The sequence below is a fragment of the Protopterus annectens genome, chromosome 6.part0, assembly GCF_019279795.1.
Source record: "Protopterus annectens isolate FY-2018-M chromosome 6.part0, PAN1.0, whole genome shotgun sequence".
Classification (NCBI taxonomy): Eukaryota; Metazoa; Chordata; order Ceratodontiformes; family Protopteridae; genus Protopterus; species Protopterus annectens.
Window position 1 is genome coordinate 315,971,848 of NC_056737.1, and position 22,595 is coordinate 315,994,442.

Genomic DNA, 22,595 nt, shown 5'->3' on the forward strand with positions numbered 1-22,595 from the left:
AATGGGATCTGATCCCCTTGGGAACAGGTTTACCATGGTGCATGTAGCAGAAATCAATACAATGGCTAATCCATTTTGAAATAGTCTGCTTTGAAATAGCCTTTCCCTCTGCCCCTGCAGCAAATGCCACCAGTAACTGCTCAGATTTCCTTAGAGATTTTGTCCTGTTTAAGTAGAATCTTAGTTGCCTGTGTACATCTAATGAATGCAGAATCCCCTCACCCTTGTTCTGTGGATTTGGGAAAAAAAGTTGGCAGATGAATAGTCTGATTAAAAGCCACACTAGATGCCACTTCAGGCATAAAGGATGGATTGGTCCTGAGTGCCACCCTGTCTGCGTAAAAGATAATGAAAGTCTCCACTGCCATTAGAGCCTGAAGTTCTGAAATCCTTCTAGCTGAAGTGACTGCTAAAGGAAAAGCTGTCTTTCAAGAGAGAAATTTTATGTCTGCAGTAGCAGATGGCTCAAAAGGAGGTAAGGTGAGCTTTTCCAACACAAAATTGAGGTCCCATGCAGGAGTTGTTGCTCTCCTGGGAGGTCTTACATTTTTGGCCCCTCTGAGGTACTGCTTTAGCAGGGGATGAGAAAAGAGGGGAGGCTCTGTGTTGTAATGAGCTGAAATGGCAGAGGCATGGATTTTTATGGAAGAGAAAGATAGGCCCTTGTGAAGCATCTCAGTTAAATATTGCAGAATCTGAGGAATATTGGGCATTGCTGTGCTTATTCCTTCTGCTTGGTTCCAGGCACATAATCTTTTCCATTTATCAGCATAAGATTTTCTAGTAGTAGGCCTTCTAGTCTCCAAAATGACATCCATCACAGGTTTGCTGAGAGATGTAACTGGTGAAATTAGTTGATTAGCCACACTGCAAAATTCAGAGTGTGGAGCTGAGTGTGCAGAATTTGACAGTTCTGCTGAGAAAGTGTCTGAGGCAGGTACCACAGAGGAAGGTGTGACACATTGCGTAGGAGCTGGTACCAGTGTTGGAGAGGTCAGTCTGGAGCAATCAGAATCATTTTTGGTTTTTCCTGTCTGGCGTTAATAAGACCTTGGAGAGCAGAGGGGGAAAGGCACAGACTGATAGGTTTTTCCAGCTGAAGGATAGAGCATCCACTTTCCAAGCTTTTTTGTGATGAATACTTGTGCAGAATTTGTCCAACTGATAGTTTTGGGGTGAGGCAAAAAGATCTATGTCTGGGCTCCCCCATTTGCGTGTCAACATGCTGAAGATTTGTGGATCCAGTTTTCATTCGTGTGGGTCCATAAGATTTCTGCTTAGTTCGTCTGCCAGAGTATTATGCTTTCCTGCCAGGAATTGAGCTTGTAGATGCATTTGATAAGTCAAGGCCATGTTCCACAAAGCCATGGCTAGTCTGCAAAGGGGGTAGGAATGGGTACCCCCCTGCTTGTTTATGTACCACATGACTGTGGTGTTGTTGGTCTTCATCACTAGTTGTCCTGGATGAAGATAGTCCTTGAAGGCTGTCAGAGCATTCTGTACAGCTAGCATCTCTTTCTGGTTGATATGTAGGTGCATTTGGTTTGGGCTCCATTGGCACTGAATGCATCTCCCTGCAAGATGCCCCACCCCCCCCAAGCATAATCTGATGCGTCTGTAGTCAGGATTTGGGTGATAGGGGGTGGAATGAATGACAGTCCCTTGTTTTGGTGACAGGCCTCTGCCCACCACAGGAACTCTTGCTGCAGGCAAGGAATGATAGGAATTAGAAGTTATGTACTCACCATAACGTTCCATCTGAGTAGGTGTATTCATTTGTCTGCAACCTGTGGGTTATGGATCCGACATCGGATCCGAACCGGCATGGTTTTCCAGCTATGGATCCAAGCTCTCAGCTCCTCCCCTCACCCATAATGCCCTGCTCTACCCTCATGACCTCAGATCGAGTTTGCCAACAGCAAAAAACACCCTGAAAAGGGTAACAGATAATATGCAGGAAACTGAAAGGCCAGGGGGATAGGAGGGCGGGATGGTTGCAGACAAATGAATACACCTACTCAGATGGAACGTTATGGTGAGTACATAACTTCTAAATCTGAAGTAGGAGATTCATTTGTCTGCAACCTGTGGGACAGAGTCCCCAGCTACCTGAATCTTGGGCGGCCATCATGGAAGGATATTCCGAGCACCGGAGCCAAATGATGCTCTACCCCTAGATGCAAGATCCAACTTATAGTGGGAAATAAAAGTATGAGATGAAGCCCACGTGGCTGCTGCACAAATATCATCTAGAGAAATCCTAGCCTTGAAGGCTGCCGAGGTAGATACTGACCGGGTTGAATGGGCATGTACACCCTCCGGTGCGGGCCTTCCTGAAGCTTGATAAGCCAATAAGATGCACTGTGAAATCCAGCGAGACAGAGAAACTTTAGAAATTGGCTTGCCCAAATTAAATTTAGCAAAGGAAATAAACAACTGGTCGGATTGCCTATGACCAGCCGTTCTGTTTAGATATAATCTAAGTTGCCTGTGGACATCTAATGAGTGAAGCTTGTATTCACCTTTGTTTTCATATTTAGGGAAGAAAACAGGGAGGTTAATGGACTGATTAATGTTTGCTTCAGAAGCAACTTTAGGAAGAAAGGACGGGTTGGTCCTGAGGTAAACACGGTCCGGATGAAATACCAAGTAAGGAGGTTTAGCTGATAATGCTTGAAGCTCTGAAACTCTCTTGGCCGATGTAATGGCTACCAAAAAGGCTGTCTTGTAAGACAAGAATTTGAGGTCTACTGTAGCCGCTGGTTCGAAAGGGGGGGGCGGTCAAGGCCTGGAGAACCAAAGAGAGGTCCCAAGGAGGAACCGCTTGTTTTACAGGGGGCCTGAGAAGAAAAGTACCTTTAAGGAAAATTTTACACAACTTGGCTGACATAAGAGGATTAGAGTCATGTCCAATGTGATAATGAGAAATTGCCGCCAGTTGTACTTTGACTGTGGAACTGCTGGCACCATCGTTAAAAAGAGTGGTTAGAAAGTCAAGCACTAAGGGGAGAGGAACCGTGAAGGGATTCAGGCCTTGCCGCTCCGCCCACAAAGAAAACCGTTTCCACTTGCTGCGGTAGACTTTCCTAGTGGATGGTTTATGAGCTGCCACCAGTATTGCCTTAACAGGTGATGAAATACCGGGAGTCCTGATCAGGAGTGGAACTGGAGCAGCCAAGCGGTCAGCTTCAGGTTGTCCAGGTTCGGAGGAGGTATGCAAGATGGATGGGATATCAGATCCGGAATGGGATCTAGAATCCAAGGAGGATTCACCGAGTGAAACCTTAGAAAGGGGAACCAGATCTGTCGAGGCCAAAACGGAGCAATGAGAATCATTCTGCAACCCACCCGAGAGGCTTTCTGAAGAACTTGGAGCATCAGAGGCAAGGGTGGATAAGCGTAAAGAAGACCGGGTGGCCAAGCATGCACCAGAGCGTCTCTTGGAGAACCTCCTGGAGGGGGTATCAGAGCGAAAAAACTGTCACACTTGGTGTTTGAGGGAGAGGCAAAAAGATCGCATGAAGGAGTTCCCCACCATGCGAATATGCGTTCCGCTACTTGAAAATTGAGAGACCACTCGTAAGGGGTCAGAATGGTGCGACTGAGCTTGTCCGCCAGGATGTTGGACCGACCCGGAATGTGCATTGCTATTAGAAAGCGGTTGGTGGAGATTGCCCATTCCCAAACTCTCATGGCTTCTCGACAAAGGGGGTAAGACCTTGTTCCCCCTTGCTTGTTGATGTACCAGACCACAGACATGTTGTCCGATTGAATCGCAATTGTTCCCAAGGGAAGAAAGTCCTGAAGTGCTAGCAACGCTAAGAGCACTGCTCTCATCTCTAGAACGTTGATATGCAGTAAGGTTTCTGTATCGTTCCACGTGCCTTGGACGGTCCGCCATAAAATGCCCCCACCCGAGGTGGGAGGCGTCCGTGGTCACCGTGGCGAGGGGGGGAGAAGCACAAAATGTGCGGCCTCCGTGGAGATCTGGAGAGTGAAGCCACCACAGGAGGGACCGCTTGCAAGCCTTGCTGATCGCAATGGGATGATGCATAGGAGAGCAAGGTATGACCACTGTACTAAGAGTCCACTGGAGGATGCATATTGAGCCTGGCAAGAGGAGAAGTGCTATAGCAGGCGCCATGGACCCTAGAGCCCTCAGGACCAACTCCGGAACAGAACTTGAGTGGAGAATGGCCCGCACCTGGAGCTGCAGATTTTGAACTCTGTCCGCAGTGAGGAAGGCTCGTAAACTCCTTGTGTCTAGCCTGGCCCCTATAAAATCTAAGAGCTGTGTGGGCGCCAGGTTGGATTTCTTTGTATTTATTGTAATGCCCAGAAAGGGAGCAAGATGGAGAAAGGAGTCTCGCGCCAATAATAGTAGATGCCTTGTTGGGCGTAGAAGCCAGTCGTCCAGGTAGGGAAAGACCTGCACCCCCTGAAGCCTCAGGTGGGCCGCTACCACTGCTAATACTTTGGTGAACACCCTGGGGGCTGTGGTGAGACCAAAGGGAAGGACCCGGAACTGGTAGTGACTGGCTCCCAGCCGGAAGCGGAGGAACCTCCTGGAGCGCCTGTCCATCAGGATGTGGTAGTACGCATCTTTGAGGTCTATAGAGCACATCCAGTGATTTTCTCCCAGAAGGGGGAGAATAGACTGCAGAGTGACCATTCGGAATTTTTCCTTGGGGACTGCCAGATTCAAGAGAGAAAGGTCTAGAATTGGTCTTAGTTCCCCCGTCTTCTTTGGCACTAAAAAGAACCTGGAGTAGAACCCTGATCCGATCTGGTCTGGGGGGACGGGCTGGATGGCTCTTTTCTTTAGCAGATGGCCAATTTCTGCCAAAGCGGCCTCCTGTTGACCGGGTGGAACGTCTGGGAGGGACTTCAACTTTGGAAAGTGAAGAAAAGGGATGCGGTATCCTCTGGATATGATTTGGAGAACCCAGCGGTCTGATGTTATGGACTCCCATGCCGCTAGGTGCCCGAATGTCCCCGACTGCCTCCAGAGTGGAGCAGTCGGGCAACCCTCAGGCTTGCTGCGCGGGCCGTTCAGAGAAAGGTTCTCTGGACCCGAAGTTTCTGGGAGCCCCTCTGCCTCTAGGGCGGCGTCCTCCCTGTCCTCCTCTGCCACGGAAGGACTGGTTGTCCGGAGCAGGCTGGGACTGCTGCGACTTCGGAACCACATCTTCTTCTGACCCTTTTGGTTCCTAGAGTAGGGCCTCTGGGGTGCAGAGAAGCGGATTCCGACGGCAGACAGCGTCTTCCCGTCCTTCTCGCTCTGGGTCAAGGTTTCGCAAACGGTTTTGCCAAAGAGGACAGAACCATCAAAGGCGTTAAACGACGCTTTGAAGGGCTCAGAAAAATCGCAGTGACGGAGCCAGGCCTGACGTCTAGTGACTAGGCCTGCCCCTGCGGCTCTAGCGGCGCCTTCCGTAGCATGGGAGAGTAGCCACATAGAGGTATTAGTAACTGATCTAAGAGTGGCCATGCGGGTGGAGTGCAGAACCCTGTCCTCCTCCGACATGGACTCCGGGGGAGATGCAGCGTATTCTTTAATGAGATCTCGCTGCATCCTAATGACGTGTGCCAGGTAGTTCAGCGCCCTTACCGAGAAGGTCGCTGAACTAAACATCCGCTTCCCCAAGCGGTCCATCATCCGAGACTCCTTGCTCGGGGGATGGACTGAGGGACTCTCCTGAGCAAGTTCCCTCTTGGTGGCCGCCGCCGTCAACATGGCATCTACCGGAGGCCCCTTACTCCAATGGGCACGGTCGGACGGTGGGCTGAGTATCCTATCGGGCCTCTTAGGAATTGGCTCCACGGTGTCCGGTTCCTTCCACGCCCTGGTGGTAATGAGGTCCACCAGGGGTCGGCAGGAGGGACACCCAAGAGGTAGACGGGCCGCTTCAAATGCCTCCAAGAACACGGACTCGTCCGAGGAAGACTTGGGGCAGACCACCCCCTTATAACGGAGCATTTCCATGATGTCTCCCAATGAGACATCCTCGGGGGTGACCGTGGGGAGCCTTCCCCTTCCTCCAAGTCCGTGTCTTCCGTGAGAGACTCGGGGGAGTCAATGTGCCTCCTTTTGCATGTATGCTTGAGGAACATCCTCTGGGGGCTGTCAGAGGACTCCTGCAGCAGCAACTTGTTCCATTGGAGCAGCTTGGGGCACAGAAGCGGGCTGTCCCAAGGGCCGGATGGTGGAAGCCTGGCCCAGTGCAGATGGAGCGCGGGACGGAGCGGAAACAAGTGCCGGGGTCCGGAGACCCTCAACAGGGCCCTCTCCACTACATCAACGCCAAGGGAGCCGACCTCGACCAAAGGATCCGACAATCGCTCCCCTCGGATCCGAAGAGTGGATCGAGCCGGCGCCCGGCGCTCGGATCCGGCGACAGTGCGCTCCGACACAGATGGCGAAGGAGCACTGATCCCCGGATCCGAGGCTCGGATCCAGGCTCAGAGGGGTCGGATCCGATGCACTCGCGGGCAGGGTCGGGTCCGAAGTACAAAGTACTATCGGCGCCGACCCACCCGCTCGGCTGCTCGGCTCAGCTGCTCGAACCCGGATAGCGGGTCGGAGAAGGAGCAATCGGTTTGAAAAGGGTGTTGAGCTCCCAGAGGGAGGCAAACACTCCCATCTGCATCTGGGCCTGGATGAACCTTCTCATCATCCGGTCCAGATCAGCATCGAAGCTATACGGATCTCGCGAGGCTACCGAGGTAGGCCAGGAGTGCCTCCTCGATACCCCCAACGGAGAACGGGTCTCCCCCTCCTCAGGCCCTGGTGAAAAACATACTGGAGACCGGAGCCGAGAAGGAGGAGACCGAGCGATGATGGAGCCGACGGAGCTGGGAGAAGCCGCTTGGCTGGCGGGGCGAAACAGAGGTCTCGCCCGCCGCTTATGGTGCTTCTCCCTCCGGTCCTTTTAGCATCCCTCTCCTCCGAACCAGAAACGGGAGGTTGAGTCCCAGGAGGAGGAGGGTGCAGAGAGGATAACCGTGACGGTTACTCCCGAAGGAGCGGAGGTCGGAGCCGAGTCCGGCGGTAAAAGGCCCGCCAGAACAAGCTTGGACCTCCGCTCCTTCAATGCCCTGGGGTTGAACCCTGCACAAATGGAACATCCAGATGTGAGGTGTTCAACCCCCAGGCATCTAACACACCGAGTGTGGCCATCAGCTGGGGAAAGCTTATGGCCACACTCGGAGCATTTAGAGAAGATAGATTTGGGTTGGTCTGCCATCCCAATCTAACACAGTAGTTACTAAAACTAAAAGTAACTAAACAACAAAAATACACTCACAGGCCCAACACACACACACTACGCTAACAGCGAGGGGAGGGATATAACTTTTAGATTAACTCTAAAAAAGTAAATATATCAAAGGGGAAACCTACACTTTCACACAAAAAATCAATAAAAACTTTAAAATTTTGAAATTTAACACTTAAACTAGCACTTAGCTTGAGAGCTTGAGAAACAAATCCAGTCACCATGCGCGGCAAACGAGATCTGAGGTCATGAGGGTAGAGCAGGGCATTATGGGTGAGGGGAGGAGCTGAGAGCTTGGATCCATAGCTGGAAAACCATGCCGGTTCGGATCCGATGTCGGATCCATAACCCACAGGTTGCAGACAAATGAATCTCCTACTTCAGATTCATTGTTTCCAGGCTGTGACAATGTTGACTCCATAAGCTTTTAGGTACCATTGAAGTTTCCTCATGTGCAGTCTTGCATATGGAATTATTAGAATGCAGGACGCCATGAACCCAAAGACCTGCAGAATTTGCCTTCCAGATAGCTGGGTTTTTGTGGCCACTTGTTTGAAGTAAGTCATCAATTGAATTTGTTTTTCTGGCGTACGGTAAGTCATCTGGGCAGTTGTATTCAAGCTTCCACCCAGGAATGCAATTATTTGAGGGGGTACCAGTTGTGATTTCTTTTCGATTATGGTGTACCCTAGACAACTTAGAAGCCTTTTTACAGACACCAGATGTTTTAGAAGAGTGTCCTTGTTTTCTGCCTCAATTAGACAATCGTCCAGGTAAGGATAAATCTGAATGTTTCTTTGTCTGCAAAATACAATTACTGGTGCCAGGCACTTTGTGAAGACCCTGGGTGCAGTAGATAAGCCAAAGGGCAGTGCAGAGAAGTGGTAATGCAAATAGCCTGCTTTGAAGCGGAGGTATCTTCTGCAAGATTCTCTGATTGAGATATGCAGGTAAGCCTCTTTTAAGTCTAGAGTTACCAACCAGGCATCCTTGCCTAGCATAGGCATTAGCTGTCGTAGAGTCAGCATCTTGAATTTTGTAATGTCCAGAAATGTATTTAAAATGGATAAGTCCAGAATTGGACACCATGATTTGTCTTTTCTGGGTTCCAGGAAAAGTCTTAAATAAAAACCTTGTCGCTTTTCCTTTTCAGGTACAGGTTGAATAGCCCCCATATTCATGAGGGACATAACTTGTTTCTGGGCCTCTGCCCACTGATTTGGAGGCAGATCTGGCCATCCATTTGGGATTGGCAACATGTGGAAATGGAGTCGGTATCCCTGGGATACTATATTTAAAACCCACTTGTCCTGGGTAATTAGTTGCCAATTTCATGCATGAAGTGCCAGTTTTCCCCCCAAAGGAGCGGCCAAAATATAAGTGCTTGATGATTGCAGAGGAACTTCATTGAGATTGTTTACCGTAGGAAGCTGGCTTGTTACTTCTAGATTTGGAGGTGGAGGCACCTCATTGTTTTGTTCTACATGTTCCTTGTGACTGAAACCTGGAGCCTTTGGAGTGTCTGGGTTTGACCTGAGCAGCTTTGGTGGGTACTGGAAAGGACCACTTCTTAGTAGACCAGTGCCTACTGAACCTGGGTGGCTGCACTTGTAAGAAATCTTTTACAGTTTGCATAGATTTAGCTTTATCTTCCATCTTTTTCAACTCCAATTACCAAATAGACTGTCCTGTTGTAAAGCAGCATCCAACAATTTTGCTTTAACGTGATCAGGCAGATTTTGCTCCTTGAGCCAAGCATGCCTTCTCATCACAGATCCAGTTACAGCGGCCCTGCAAGAGGCCTCCAAGGAATCAAAACCACATTGCAAAGTATGCTTTCCAACTTGTTCAGCTGAATGCAATAAATTCTGCAACTCTTTATTTTCCACACAGTCAGAAATCAACATCATTTTCTGTTTAAGTAAGCCCATGACATGCTGCTGATATTTAAGCATATGAAATTGACAGTTTAAAGCCCTGATTGCCAAGGCTGCAGATGTGTAAACCTACTTACTCCATCTATCCAGCGCCCTGGAGTCTCTATCAGAAGGGGTAGGATTTTTAGCAGTAGAAGCCTTAACGCCCTTGGGACCCTGAGAAATGATTTCAGGGACAGCAGTAGGGTTTTTAAAGAGGAATTTGTGGGAGTCAGGAACCCTGTAATATCTGTCTGGCTTACTAGGGGCCGGATGCAGGGAATCAGGAGCCATGCTGGATTCTGAGAAAACATCATCAACAATGTCTAGAACAGGAGGTATAGCCAAAGGCCTATGCTGAGGAAGAAGAAGGAAATCCCTACGCCTCATTTTAGATTCTGAGAAATCCTGACTCTCCCAGTGAAAGTGTTTCCTTAAGGTATGCAAAGTTTCTCCAAAAGAAAAATCCTCAGGAGGAGAAGCAGAAGGGATGGAATCTTCTGCAGAGTCCTCATAAGGTGGAATAGATAATTCCTGATCAGAAGAGGAATCAGAAGAAATAGAAACCTGATCTGATGATTCATATTCAGTGCCTTGCCTAGGCCTCTTAACAGGAGGGGGATGGGAACCCCTGATCAAGGTAATTAAATCCTCAGCCATTTTGATCATTTGTTTTTTAGGCATAGGGGCCTGTGCACATGGCCCAAGCGTTGGTTTTTTAGACATAGAAGTTGATTTTGGCCTAGGTTTTGAAGATGGCGTCAGTTTAATATACAAATCTTTAGGCCTGAAAACACCCTCAGAAGCCGGTGCCTGCTCAGCAGCTCCGGACCCATCTAAGGTAGAGACATCCGTGGGTTCAATACTTAGAGTGTCTTGTGGCATACCGGACTACGAATGGGTCTCAGCAGAGCCTTGCGAATCAAAAGTAGCAGGCATCAGTGGCTGCCAAAGCGCCTCACTGAGTACCGGCGAACCGGCGACTGGCTTAGGAGAATATTAGTCGGTTTTGGACCTCGACGGTCTGTCTCTGTCTTTTTCTTTGCATTTTATGTGTATTCCGGTAGTCGGATTGCTAACCGACGACATTTCTGGATAGTTAAATCTTGAGCCAAAATATTTTGATGCAAAAATATACAGACGCTTAATAGTGCATTGATTAAATTTTGCACAAAACCGACAGCAAGGCATGTTGTGGTCAGGGCCTAAGCAAGGAATACAGTACAAATGAAAATACTTATGAGGTATTTGCTTCCCACTAGTAATACAATTATTAACTTTTACTGACATTGGTAAGGAGCAAGAAAAATTTTCCCCAATGGGGTACTTAGCTTTAGGTTGAAGACTTCGGTTCTGAAACTCAAAAATGAAAATTTCAGGAGTCAGCCGACCGGCACTTGCGAACTGTTTCTGCTTTGGGCACTGCACGGCAAGAATGACTGATGAAAATGGCATCGGCTGCATGTTTTATACCCCTGGCGACCTGACGTCATGGAAGAAGGGACAGCAACCGACGCAGGACCCAAGACTTTGTTAATCAGGCTGACTGAGGGCAACCTACCAGCAGATTACCCAAATGTAATGATGGCAACAGTGAAACACGAAGAAAATCCTGAAATGTTATGCTGTACCAGAGAAGTTGGAAGGAACTGACTATTCATTTTATAAAAGCACAAATAAGCAACTGGACTGGTATTCCACAGCAGGAACTGTTAATTGAAAGAGCACATTGTATGTATGCTTAAAATCTGGTTACTAAAAAAACAACTTAGACCTTTAATAGTAAAAATGCAGTCTTATTGACAGGAGCAGCTGATTTCAGCAAAACAGTGGCAGAAAGATAAAGTGCTAAAAATAGGAGGTAGTAGAGTATTTGTTAAGAATGATAACTCAGTGTACACCAGGCAGAAGTGGAGTAAATGTATTCCATTATTTAGGGAATGTCAAAAAGCAGGTGTGAGATTCAAACTGCTCTACCCAGCCATGTTCAAAGTGTTTTTCTCTGGAGGGGCAAAACCATTTCTGATGAAGTACATGTTAAGAAGGAAATACAAAAGTTTGTCCAACAAAAAGTGAGCTGGGAATCAGGAGGAGGTTCTGCTTCGTGTTCTTCTGGTGCTAAGGACTACAGAGTGACTAAGCCTGTGAAATATTTTCCATGGTTTCAATTGCCTGACAGGAGGAAGAAAACATAAGAATCAACTAGAAGAATCTGGAACATGTTGGAAATGAAACATAGACAGGATTTGGGAGATGGAGATGAACAGGATTAAAGCTAGTAACTTGGAAATTGACAACTCTGGGATAATAAAGCAATAATTATACTTGTGAAACAGGACAGAACAGGAAAACTCTGAAAATATTGAACTTCCTTGGACTTTGTTAAACTTGTGGGGAACTTTAAAGCTCATACCCTGGTTCAGGTTATTAATGCTCTGAGAACAAAATCAATTACCTGTAAACAAACAAATGTGGGATTACAAATCAATAATTATATTTGTGAAACATAGAACAAGAGGATTTGGAAATATTGGATTTTTGTTGACATTGCTAAATTTGTAGGGGACTCTAAAGCATATGCCCTACATTATGTCATTAAGCTTCTCAGAACTACTTTGGAGAGGGAAGGACAGGGAGAACGTTAACTGTAAGTAAAACAATTTTTTTTCCCTCTTAATGGTAATGTTTAAATGTCGCATGACTTTCTTAGCAAGCTACCAAGTAAAGCTTTTTCAGTTATTTTTTTAATGTAATGGGGATATTAAAATATACAGGTGCTTTTGTTTTGTTTTTTCTCCCTTCTCTCCTTTTACCTGTTCAGTTTTAAGAAATGAAGGCACTGCGATGTGATAAAAAAAAGGGGGGGGAGAAAGGAATGGTCTAGTTGAGAGAGCATGGCAAAATAAAAATGTGTGTTTTTTTCTCATACTTGCATATGCAAATGATTGCTTTACCCTGGGATTTATCGAGCAACAATTATATTGCAAAACATATAAATGAAAAAAGGCTTTTTTTCTGGTAAACAATTTATCATTAGCAGTTTGTGTCTGGTTTGCATGTCACCTGAAGACAATCTGATAAAGAGAAATGGCTTGGAGAAAATGTTTACTGAAAGCATTCAAGTGCTTTCTTCGCTGGGAGGGCTATAAAGATAAGACAAAAATCAGAAAGCATTTACAAAAACCACAGACTGTATATCTTAGCATGAATGACCTTTCTTTTTGGGTGATTCTAGCCTGTGGGTGTGTCTATCAATTTAGAACATTTGTTCTTATTAGGTACATAGCTTTGTGTGTTAAGTTATTAGGGTTTACTGGGGTATTGTGGAGGTGTATTTTTTATTTCTGAGGATTTTCAATAAAACAAAATTCTGCAAGATGTGACATAGGCTCAAATGGAGATGACAAGAAACAACTCTATAAAAGAGTAACCTGCCCAATGCTGCATCCATTGAATACAAAAGATGGAACCATACATTTAACAAAAAAGCTGTTATATATAAATGGTGGGAAGAATAATCCCTCAAGAACATGATTCTTTCTATAATGTGTTTAAATGTAAATGGTCTCACAGATAAATACAAAAAAGAAAGAGTAGTGAATTATACTAAAAACTGTAGACTGCAAGTAGCTATGCACCAGAAGACAAACTTGCAAAGAACTGAACATGTGAATTCGATAAGTAAAGGTTTTCAAGATAGTTATTCCTCAGAATATCTGGGGCAAAGGAAGAGAGGAGTACTTATATTAATTGCAAGAGGAGCTCCAAAAGTACTAGAAGAAAATAAAAAAGACAGTAATGGAAGATTTATTCAGGGGCTATTGGAAGGGGTGAAGGATTACACTGGCATGTATTTATATTCCACTGGCAACTGCTATAATGGAACTTAAGAAAATTCTGGGAGAAATAATCAGCTTTTGAAAGGAATATTACTTACAGGTGGGGACTAGAATTTGATTTGCAACGATGAAGATGTGTCTGGGGGGGGGGGGGGTCCAGAAGGGAAAGTATAACAAAGGAGGGTAGATTTTTAAAGAAATTTATGAAAACATTTGGCATGGAAGATGTGAATTCAGTACTAGGAGTTCAGAGTGAATTTACACACTATTCTCCAAGACACAAAAACTGAGCTAGGCTAGACAGAATATACATTCCATAGGAACATCTGCATTTAATTGAAGGTCTTTATATGCATCCAATAAGTATTTCAGATCATGCGCCAACAATAATAAAAATAAAAACACATGGTAATGGTAATGAAATAAAAATGAGACACTGGTGCTTTCCCACCTATCTGTTGCAAAGGGGAGGAATTTAAGGAATGGGCAGTGGAAATTCTTCAGGAGCTATTAGAGAAGATATAAATTTCTTCTGAAAATATAGGTAGGGAGTGGGATAAAATTAAAGTTGAATGTAAAAATAGGGTGGAAATAAAAGAAGGGGAGATATCATTAAGAAGTAAAGTACAGTTGTGTACACTTACTATAAATGTAGATGTTCGAGTGTATTCACTGTTGCAGTCATTACATTTGGGTTATCTGCTTACAGGTAGCCCTCAGTCGGCCTGATTAACAAAGTCATGGGTCCTGCGTCAGTTGCTGTCCCTTCTTCCGTGACGTCAGGTCATCAGGGGTATAAAACATGCAGTTGACACCATTACATCAGTTTTTCTTGCCCCAGATGTCAGGAGCCCCCCCAATGGGAAGCAATTAAATATGAAAGTACAATGATATACCTCCAACAAAAAAGCAAATACACCAAAATGGCTTTTAAGCATAGTAAAAGAAAGTAGAGGTATAGCCAAAAGAAGTTAGGGGGCTGGAGGGAGGGTAACCAGGACTGCAACAGTGAATACATTCGAACATCTACATTTATGTTAAGTGTACACAACTGTACTATGTTCTTCGTGTTTCACTGTTGCATTCATTACATTTGGGTAGATTCCCAAAGCTATGGTTGGGAGGAGGAATTTAGATAGCATTAGGACCAGCTATAATGCCCTGCATGACTGCAGTGGCAAAGCCAGCTTTGGATTTAGAGAAAATTGGCAAATGATAATGCTTGGTGAAAGTATGCACAGAACTCCAGGTAGCAGCTTCTAGGATGTCCCTTGCAGGGACGCCTCTGAGAAAGGCTGTAGAGGTAGATGCAGCCCTGGTGGAGTGAGGTCTGATCCCCTGGGGAATAGGTTTTCCATGGTGCTTGTAGCAGAAATGAATTCAATGGCTTATCCATTTAGAAATGGCTTGCTTTGAAATAGCCTTCCCCTCTGCCCCTGCAGCAAATGCCACTAGCAGTTGTTCAGATTTCCTTTGAGGTTTAGTCCTGTCCAAGTAGAATCTAAGTTGTCTGTGCACATCTAAGGAATGCAGTATCCGTTCCCCTTTATTCTGTGGATTGGGAAAGAAGGTTGGCAAATGAATGGACTGATTAAGAGCCACACTGGATACCACCTTGGGCATGAAGGATGGATTGGTTTTGAGGGACACCCTGTCTGCATGAAAGACGATAAAAGGCTCCACTGTCATAAGGGCCTGTAATTCAGATACCATTCTAACTGAAGTGATTGCTAAAAGGAAAGCTGTTTTCCAAGAAAGAAATTTTACGTCTGCAGTAGCAGCTGGCTCGAAAGGAGGTAGAGTGAGTTTCTCCAAGACAAAGTTAAGGTCCCAGGCTGGGGTTGGAGCTCTCCTGGGTGGTCTCAAATTTCTGGCCCCTCTGAGGAACTACTTGAGCAGAGGATAAGAGAAGAGGGAAGGTTCTGTATTATAATGAGCTGAAATGGCTGATGCGTGGATTTTAATGGAGGAAAAAGACAGGCCCTTATGAAGCATCTCAGTTAAGTATTGTAAAATCTGAGGTAAATTGGGTGCTGCTGTGCTCATCCCTAGAGATTGGTTCCAGGCACAGAATCTTTTCCATTTTTCAGCATAAGATTTTCTAGTACTAGGCCTCCTTGCCTCTAAAATAATATCCATCACAGGTTTACTGAGGGATGGTAAAGGAGAGATTATGTAATTAGCCAGGCTGCAAGGTTCAGTGTTAGAAGCTGAGGGTGCAGAATCTGGTTCTCCTGCTGAGACAACAGGGAAGGAGTCTGAGGCAGGTGCCATGGGGATAACCGTGACACACTGTGCAGGAGGGGGCACCACTGTTGGCGCGGCCAGTCTGGAGCAATCAAAATCATCCTTGGATTGTCCTATTTGATTTTTAATAGTACTTTGGATAGCAGAGGCAGAGGGGGGAAGGCATAGACTGATAGGTTTTTCCAGCTGAATGACAGAGCATCCACTTTCCAGGCTTGTTTGTGGGGAGTCCTTGTGCAAAATTTGTCCAATTGGTAGTTCTGGGGAGAGGCAAACAGGTCTATATCTGGGCTCCCCCATTTGCTTGTCAACATGTTGAAAATCCTTGGTTCCAGTTTCCACTCATGTGGGTCCATGAGGTTTCTGCTTACTCCATCTGTCAGTGTATTTAATTTTCCTGGCAGGAATTGAGCTTGTAGGTGCACTTGGTAGCTCAAGGGTGTGTTCCACAATACCATGGCTAGTCTGCAGAGGGGGGTAAGAATGCATACCTCCCTGCTTATTTATGCACCACATAACAGTGGTGTTGTCCGTCTTTACCATTAATTGTCCTGGAAGAATGTAGTCCTTGAAGGCTGTCAGAGCATTCTGTGCAGCTAACATTTCTTTTTGATTGATATGCAGGTGCATTTAACTTGGGTTCCATTTGCCCTGAATGCACTTCCCTGCCAGGTGAGCCCCCCATGCATAGTCTGATGCATCTGTTGTTAGGGTTTGGGCGGCAGGAGGTGGTGTGAAAGGTAGTCCCTTGTTTTGGTGGCAGGCCTCTGCCCACCAAAGGAACTCTAGGCGTAGGCAAGGTATGATAGGAATCATTGTTTCTAGAGCCTGAGAATGTTGACACCATAGGCTTTTTAGATACCACTGTAGTTTCCTCATATGCAGTCTTGCATATAGAATTAGAAGAATGCAGGAGGCCATGAACCCCAAGGCTTGCAGTATTTGTCTTCCAGATAGCAGGGTTTTTGTGGCCACTTGTTTGAAGTAGGTTGTCAAATGAATTTGTTTCTCTGGCTTGAGGTAAGCCATCTGGGAAGTTGTATTCAAGCTTACTCCCAGGAATATCATTTGTTGACAGGGTACCAGGTGTGATTTCTTTTCGTTTATGGTGTACCCCAGACAAGTTAGAACCCTTTGTGCAAAGGCCAGATGATTCAAAAGTATGTCCTGCTTTCTGCCTGAATTGGACAATCGTCCAGGTATGGGTATATTTGAATACTTCTTTGCCTGCAAAATGCAATAACTGGAGCTAGGCGCTTTGTGAATACCCTGGGAGCAGTAGATAAGCCAAAGTGCAGTGCATAGAACTGATAGTGCATGTAGCCTGCTTTGAAGTGTAGGTATCTTCTGCGAGATTCCCCGATTGGGATGTGCAGCTATGCTTCTTTTAAATCTAGTGTTGAAAACCAAGCATCTTTGCCTAGCATAGGAAGTTATTGGTGAAGAGTCAGCATCTTGAATTTTGGAATCTCCAAAAGGTTGTTTAGCGTAGACAGGTCCACGATAGGACGCCATGAATTGTCTTTTCTGGGTACCAGGAAAAGTCTTGAGTAGAAACCTTGTCCCTTTTCCTCTTCTGGTACCAGTTGAATAGCCCCCATGCTTGAGAGAGAAAGTACTTGTTTTTGGGCCTCTGGCCACTGATTTGGGGCAGGTCCGGCCACTCGCTTGGTGTTGGCAACATGTGGAAGTGAAATCTGTATCCCTGGGACACTGCATTTAAAACCCATTTGTCCTGGGTAATGAGTTCCCAATTCTTTGCATGAAGAGCAATCTTTCCCCCCAAAGGGGCAGTTAGTTGATAAGTGCTTGGAAATTTTAAAAGGAAGTCACTGAGACAGTTTACCATGGGGGGAGTCTTATTATTCCCAGATTTGGAAGTGGAGGCCCCCCACTGCTTAGTTCTGTGTGTCCCCTGGGACTGAAACCTGGGGTTTTTGCTGTGTCTGGGTTTGGCTTGAGAAGACCTGGAAGGGGCTGGAAAGGACTAATTCTTAGAGGGCCAGTGCCTACTAAATCTAGGAGGCTGAACTTGTAAAAAATCTTTAACAGTTTGCATAGATTTAGCTTTATCTTCCATCTTTTTAAGAACTTCCTTAGCCTTGTTGCCAAACAGGCGGTCTTGATTTAAAGGAGCATCTAACAATTTAGCTTTAACATGATCAGGCAAAGATTGCTCCTTAAGCCAAGCATGTCTTCTGAGCACAGACCCAGTAACAGCAGCCCTGCAAGAGGCCTCTAATGAATCAAAACCACATTGCAAAGTATGTTTTCCAACTTGTTCAGCAGAATGCATTAAATCCTGTAATTCTTTATTTTCCACACAGTCAGGAATCAACATCATTTTCTGTTTAAGCAGTCCAATAACATGTTGCTGATAATTTAACATATGTAACTGGCAGTTTAAAGCTCTAATGGCCAAGGTTGCAGAAGTGTAAACCTTCTTACCCCATCTATCCAGTGCCCTGGAGTCTCTATCAGAAGGGGTAAGATTTTTAGCAGTAGAAGCCTTAATGCCCTTGGGCCCCTGTGAAATAGTCTCTGGATCTGCAATAGGATTTTTAAAAAGGAACTTGTGGGACTCGGGGACCCTGTAGTATCTGTCAGGTTTTCTGGGAGAAGGAAGCAGGGAATCAGGGGCCAAACTAGATTCCGAAAAAGCATTATCAACAATGTCTAGTACAGGAGGAATAGCTAAAGGCCAATGCTGAGGTAGAGGGAAATCCCTAAGCCTCTTTTTTGAATCAGAAAAATCCTGGCTTTCCCAGTGGAAATGCTCCCTTAGAGTATGCAAGGTTTCCCCAAAAGAAAAATCCTCAGGAGGGGAAGCAGAGGGAATGGAGTCCTCTGCATCAGAATCTTCATAAGTAGATAAGGGCAAATCCAGATCATCAGAAGAATCAGAAAAAACAGAATCCTGATCAGAAGATTCACAATCAACTTCAGTCCTAGGCCTCTTAGAAGGGGGGGGGGGTTGGCTATCCCTGATTAGAGTTATTAGATCTTCAGCCATTCTTATCATTTGTGTTTTAGGCATAGAGGCCTGAGCGTCATTTTGTTAGTCATGGATCGAGATTTAGGCCTAAGTAAAGAAGGAGGTGTCGGTTTAATATGCAAATCCGTAGGCCTGAATACACCCTCAGAAGCCGGTGCCTGCACAGCGGCTCTGGACCCATCCAAGGTAGAGTCATCCACGGGTACCATAGTTGAAACATCTCATGGCATACCGGACTCTGAAGGGGTCTCAGTAGAGGCCTGCGAATCAGAAGTAGCTGGTATCAGGGGCTGTGAAAGTGCCTCCCTGAGTACTGGCGAACTGGCGACTGGCTTAGGAGAAGTGTCATCGGTAGTTTTGGACCTCGGCGGCCTGTCTCTGTCTTTATCTTTGCATTTTTTCGGAATCCCGGTAGTCGGATGGGCTAACCGATGACATTTCTGGATAATTAAATAAACCGAGAACCAAAATATTTAGAGGCGAAAATATACCGATGACGGATAGTGCTCTGATTAAATAAAGCACAAAACTGACAGCAAGGTGCGCTGTGGTCAAGGACTAGGCAATGAATATAGTACGAATGAAAATCTTTATGAGGTATTTGCTTTCCACAAGTAATGCAATTATTAACTTTTAAAAAAGTTTTCCCAATGGGGTACTTAGCTTTAGTTGAAGACTTCGGTTCTGAAACCAGTTGTCGGCCGACCGGCACTTGCAAACTGCTTCTGCTTCGGGCACCGCACGGCAAGAAAGACTGATGTAATGGTGTCGGCTGCATGTTTTATACCCCTGACGACCTGACATCATGGAAGAAGGGACAGCTACTGACGCAGGACCCAAGACTTTGTTAATCAGGCCGACTGAGGGCTACCTGCAAGCAGATAACCCAAATGTAATGACTGCAACAGTGAAACATGAAAAACATCAAGAATTACTTAGAGCAAATGACAAGTGTTAAAGTACTGCAAAGTACAGGGAATCGCATAGAACAAGAAGAGGAGCAAATGCAGAATGCTAAACAGAAAATAAGGGATTACTTTGATAATATGCATGATTTTAAAAAAGACTGCTCTTAAACTGTTTTTTGATAACCCCAGAACACAAAAACTTTTAGCATGACAACTCAGGCAACAGAAAACAGAAAGGGCCGTCACTGAGCTTAGGGAGCCTATAACAAGGAAGATAACAAGGGATTCTGTAGAAGTTTTGGAAACACTTTGAAAATTCTATGGAAGTCTGTATAAGGCAGAGAAATATGAAAATCAAAAAAAAAGATATAAATGAAAATGTTTATGGAATAATTAAATATGCCCAGGCTAGAGGCACAGGAGGCTCAATTACTAACGGCTAGGACAGTAGGAGATGAGGTAAAAATGGTGATGTATAACCAATCTACAGAGAAAGCTCCCAGAATAGATGGCATTCCTGCGGAGGTTTGGAAGCTAGGAGGGGAAAAAACTGAGAAAGATCTGGAAGGTTTTTTGTTTAACAGTATTTTTACAGGAGAAGTACCAACATCCTGGAAGAAAGCAGTAGTAGCTGTAATACCTAAAGAGAGTAAAATTCCATCAGATCCAACCTCGTACAGGCTCATTTCAATACTAAATCATGATCATAAATTGTTTATTTCTATAATGGCAAAACTGATTGATATGGATCAATGTGGTTTTGTGGAGGGGAGGCAAACATTTGATAACCTTAACAGAACACTGATGATCCAGAGGGAAGCAGAATATAAGAATACCACTGTTGTTGGTAGGTCTTGATACAGAGAAAGCATTTGACAAAGTGAGCTAGGACTTCATAAGCAGAGCAATGGAATGATTTGCATTCCCTGAAAAAATTATAAGGTTGTTTAGGAGGATATATGAGGAATCACAGGCAAAAATTAAAGTGGGCGGGGTCTTCTCTGATAATCTCTACTTGAACAGAGGAACTAGGGAGGGTTGTCCTCTCTCCCCTTTGTTGTTTGCATTATATTGAGAAACACTGGCAAAGAAAATAAGGGACTCAGAAATTCAAGGATATAGTTGGTATGGTAGTCAAGAAAAGCTGGCTCTATTTGCAGATGACATTATTTTATACCTGACAAAACCAGAAAGGGATATTACAGTGCTGTGGGAACATGTTGAGACAATTTCAGACCTTTTCGGGATACAAAATTAACAAAGCCAAAACAAAAGCAATAGCGGTAAATTATGTACCTACATACAAAATGGTTCAGCAATATCTATACTTATGGGGACATGATACAATTATATTCATAAAGTAGCAGAAGGTATTTTAAGAACTAAGCCAATACGGGGGGGGAATGGAGAAAGGAGATTCTGCTGATAAGGGTGACTGCAATTAGGGATAGAGACAATAGGCAAGAGGGGGCGGGGGTATATTGGAGAAAACTGAAAAAGGAACCGATGTATTGGGAACAAATAACTAGAGAGGGAAAGGTAACAAAATGGGAAGATGTTTAGAACTTATTTGGACTGCAGGTTAGAGACTGCCTTCCATATCAAAGACTGATATCAGAGTACAGGCAAAAGAAAGAAATTGGGGGTCCTAAACGAAAGACCAGCACTGGCTGAGTTCTTAGTAGAATCTAGAACAGAAGTGGCTATTAAGAAAGGACTAATTAGTAGAGCATATAACATATTGCATAACTATAAGAATCAATCAGAAGAGGTTAAGAAGATTTAGGAAGAGAGACCGGCTAAGCAATTTATAAAGAAAAAAATAGGGGGATATATGTATGTATGTCTCCCAAATATGCAACAAAATCTAGAATATTTAGGCTCTTTGCCTGGAAGTGTTTACACAGATACTTTTATACCCCAAACAGGCTCCAAAGAGTCTTTCCTCAGGTAGACAGCAAATGTTGGAGATGTGATGGGGAAGAAAGAGGCAACTGGGAACATATTTTCGAGAATGTAATTAGTTGGCTGACTTCAAAAGATTCCCTGCAAACTACTCTGTCGGAGATGCTGGGTGAGCAAACTGGAGTGACTAGGGAAATTATTTTTTTGAGCTACGATACAGAGTTCAAATTGCCTAGTCATAGTAAGGCCTTGCTGAGCCTAATTATGGTGGCTGCCATAAAGCAATAACTAGAAAATGGAAATCAATGTCTAAACCAACTTTACTAGAAGTAACAAAGATAGTAACAGAGATATAACAACTGGAAATGGGATCTTTAGAAAAATGGTAGGAGTAAATTACACAGGAAAAAAATGGGAATGTAGGACCACTACATGCAGAGGAGGAACAATGTTTAAAAGAAGGCAGGATGTGAATGAGCTATGCAATGTTGACTGAGAATGATGGGATATATTAAAAGTGATGTATAATGTTTGCAGCTACAGTTGTGTTGGCATAGTTTGTAAGGTATGATGCTTGCAACTGAGATTGTGCCACTATGATTTATTTTCATTTACATAAATGTGAGATTGCCTGTGATACACATGATAATTTAATAAAAATGCTTCTTGTAAAAAGGGCAATGATATCATGCTTCTAAATTATATGATGTTAAGTATCTTCTATAACTAGGATAAGAGGATTTTTGTCCTTGTGCCCAGTAACCACAGTCTGGACCATCCACTGGTACAGCAACGTTGGTCTGGGAGGAAATAAGTCTGGCCAAAAGGGAGGAGAAGCATCACTTGTGGCTGAGTGGCTACTTCAGTGCCTCTGAGGAACCGATGCTCACTTGGGAAAATCAGCTGAAAAGGAAAACTCATCTCCAATTTCTCCTCCTTTCAATTGGGCCACTTCTCTCTCTCTCTCTTTATCTCTCTGTGTATGTGTGTGTGTGTGTGTGTGTGTGTATATATATATATATATATATATATATATATATATATATATATATATATATATTGCTTATACTCTTTAGAGGGGATTCCTGAAGATAATGCTCTGGGTCATCTAACATACCGGGCAGATGGCAATGGATGTGTATCTTTTTTGACAGATCTTAAACTAACACAAAAAACAAAGGAAGGCATGCTGTAGGAAGTCCCCCAGACAAAATACACAATAGGAATGAAAGTCCTTCCTGTATGGAACAGACACCCACATGTACATTTACTGCCTTTCCCTTTGTCAGGGGTAGACAGAACACACTAGATCTAATGCCTGCCAAGACAGCAAACAGTTAAAAAAAAAAAAAAAAAAACTCAAAACTCAGTGACCACAATAAAGATTTCCCCATTGGTGGTATCTACCTGTCCAAGTCTGGATTCAGACTAAAGTCACTGGACCAAATACCATCTTGAAGATACTGTACACAACTGATTCTGTACCAAACAAAAAAGAAATCAAGATG

General features: G+C 44.5%; 1 protein-coding gene across 2 annotated transcripts in view; it reads right to left on the minus strand.

The window, feature by feature from the left end:
• Window positions 1-22,595, minus strand: part of ZFYVE26 (zinc finger FYVE-type containing 26) — a 3,506,023-nt gene that overhangs the window by 1,440,713 nt on the left and 2,042,715 nt on the right. The gene's annotated exons all lie outside the window — the stretch shown is intronic.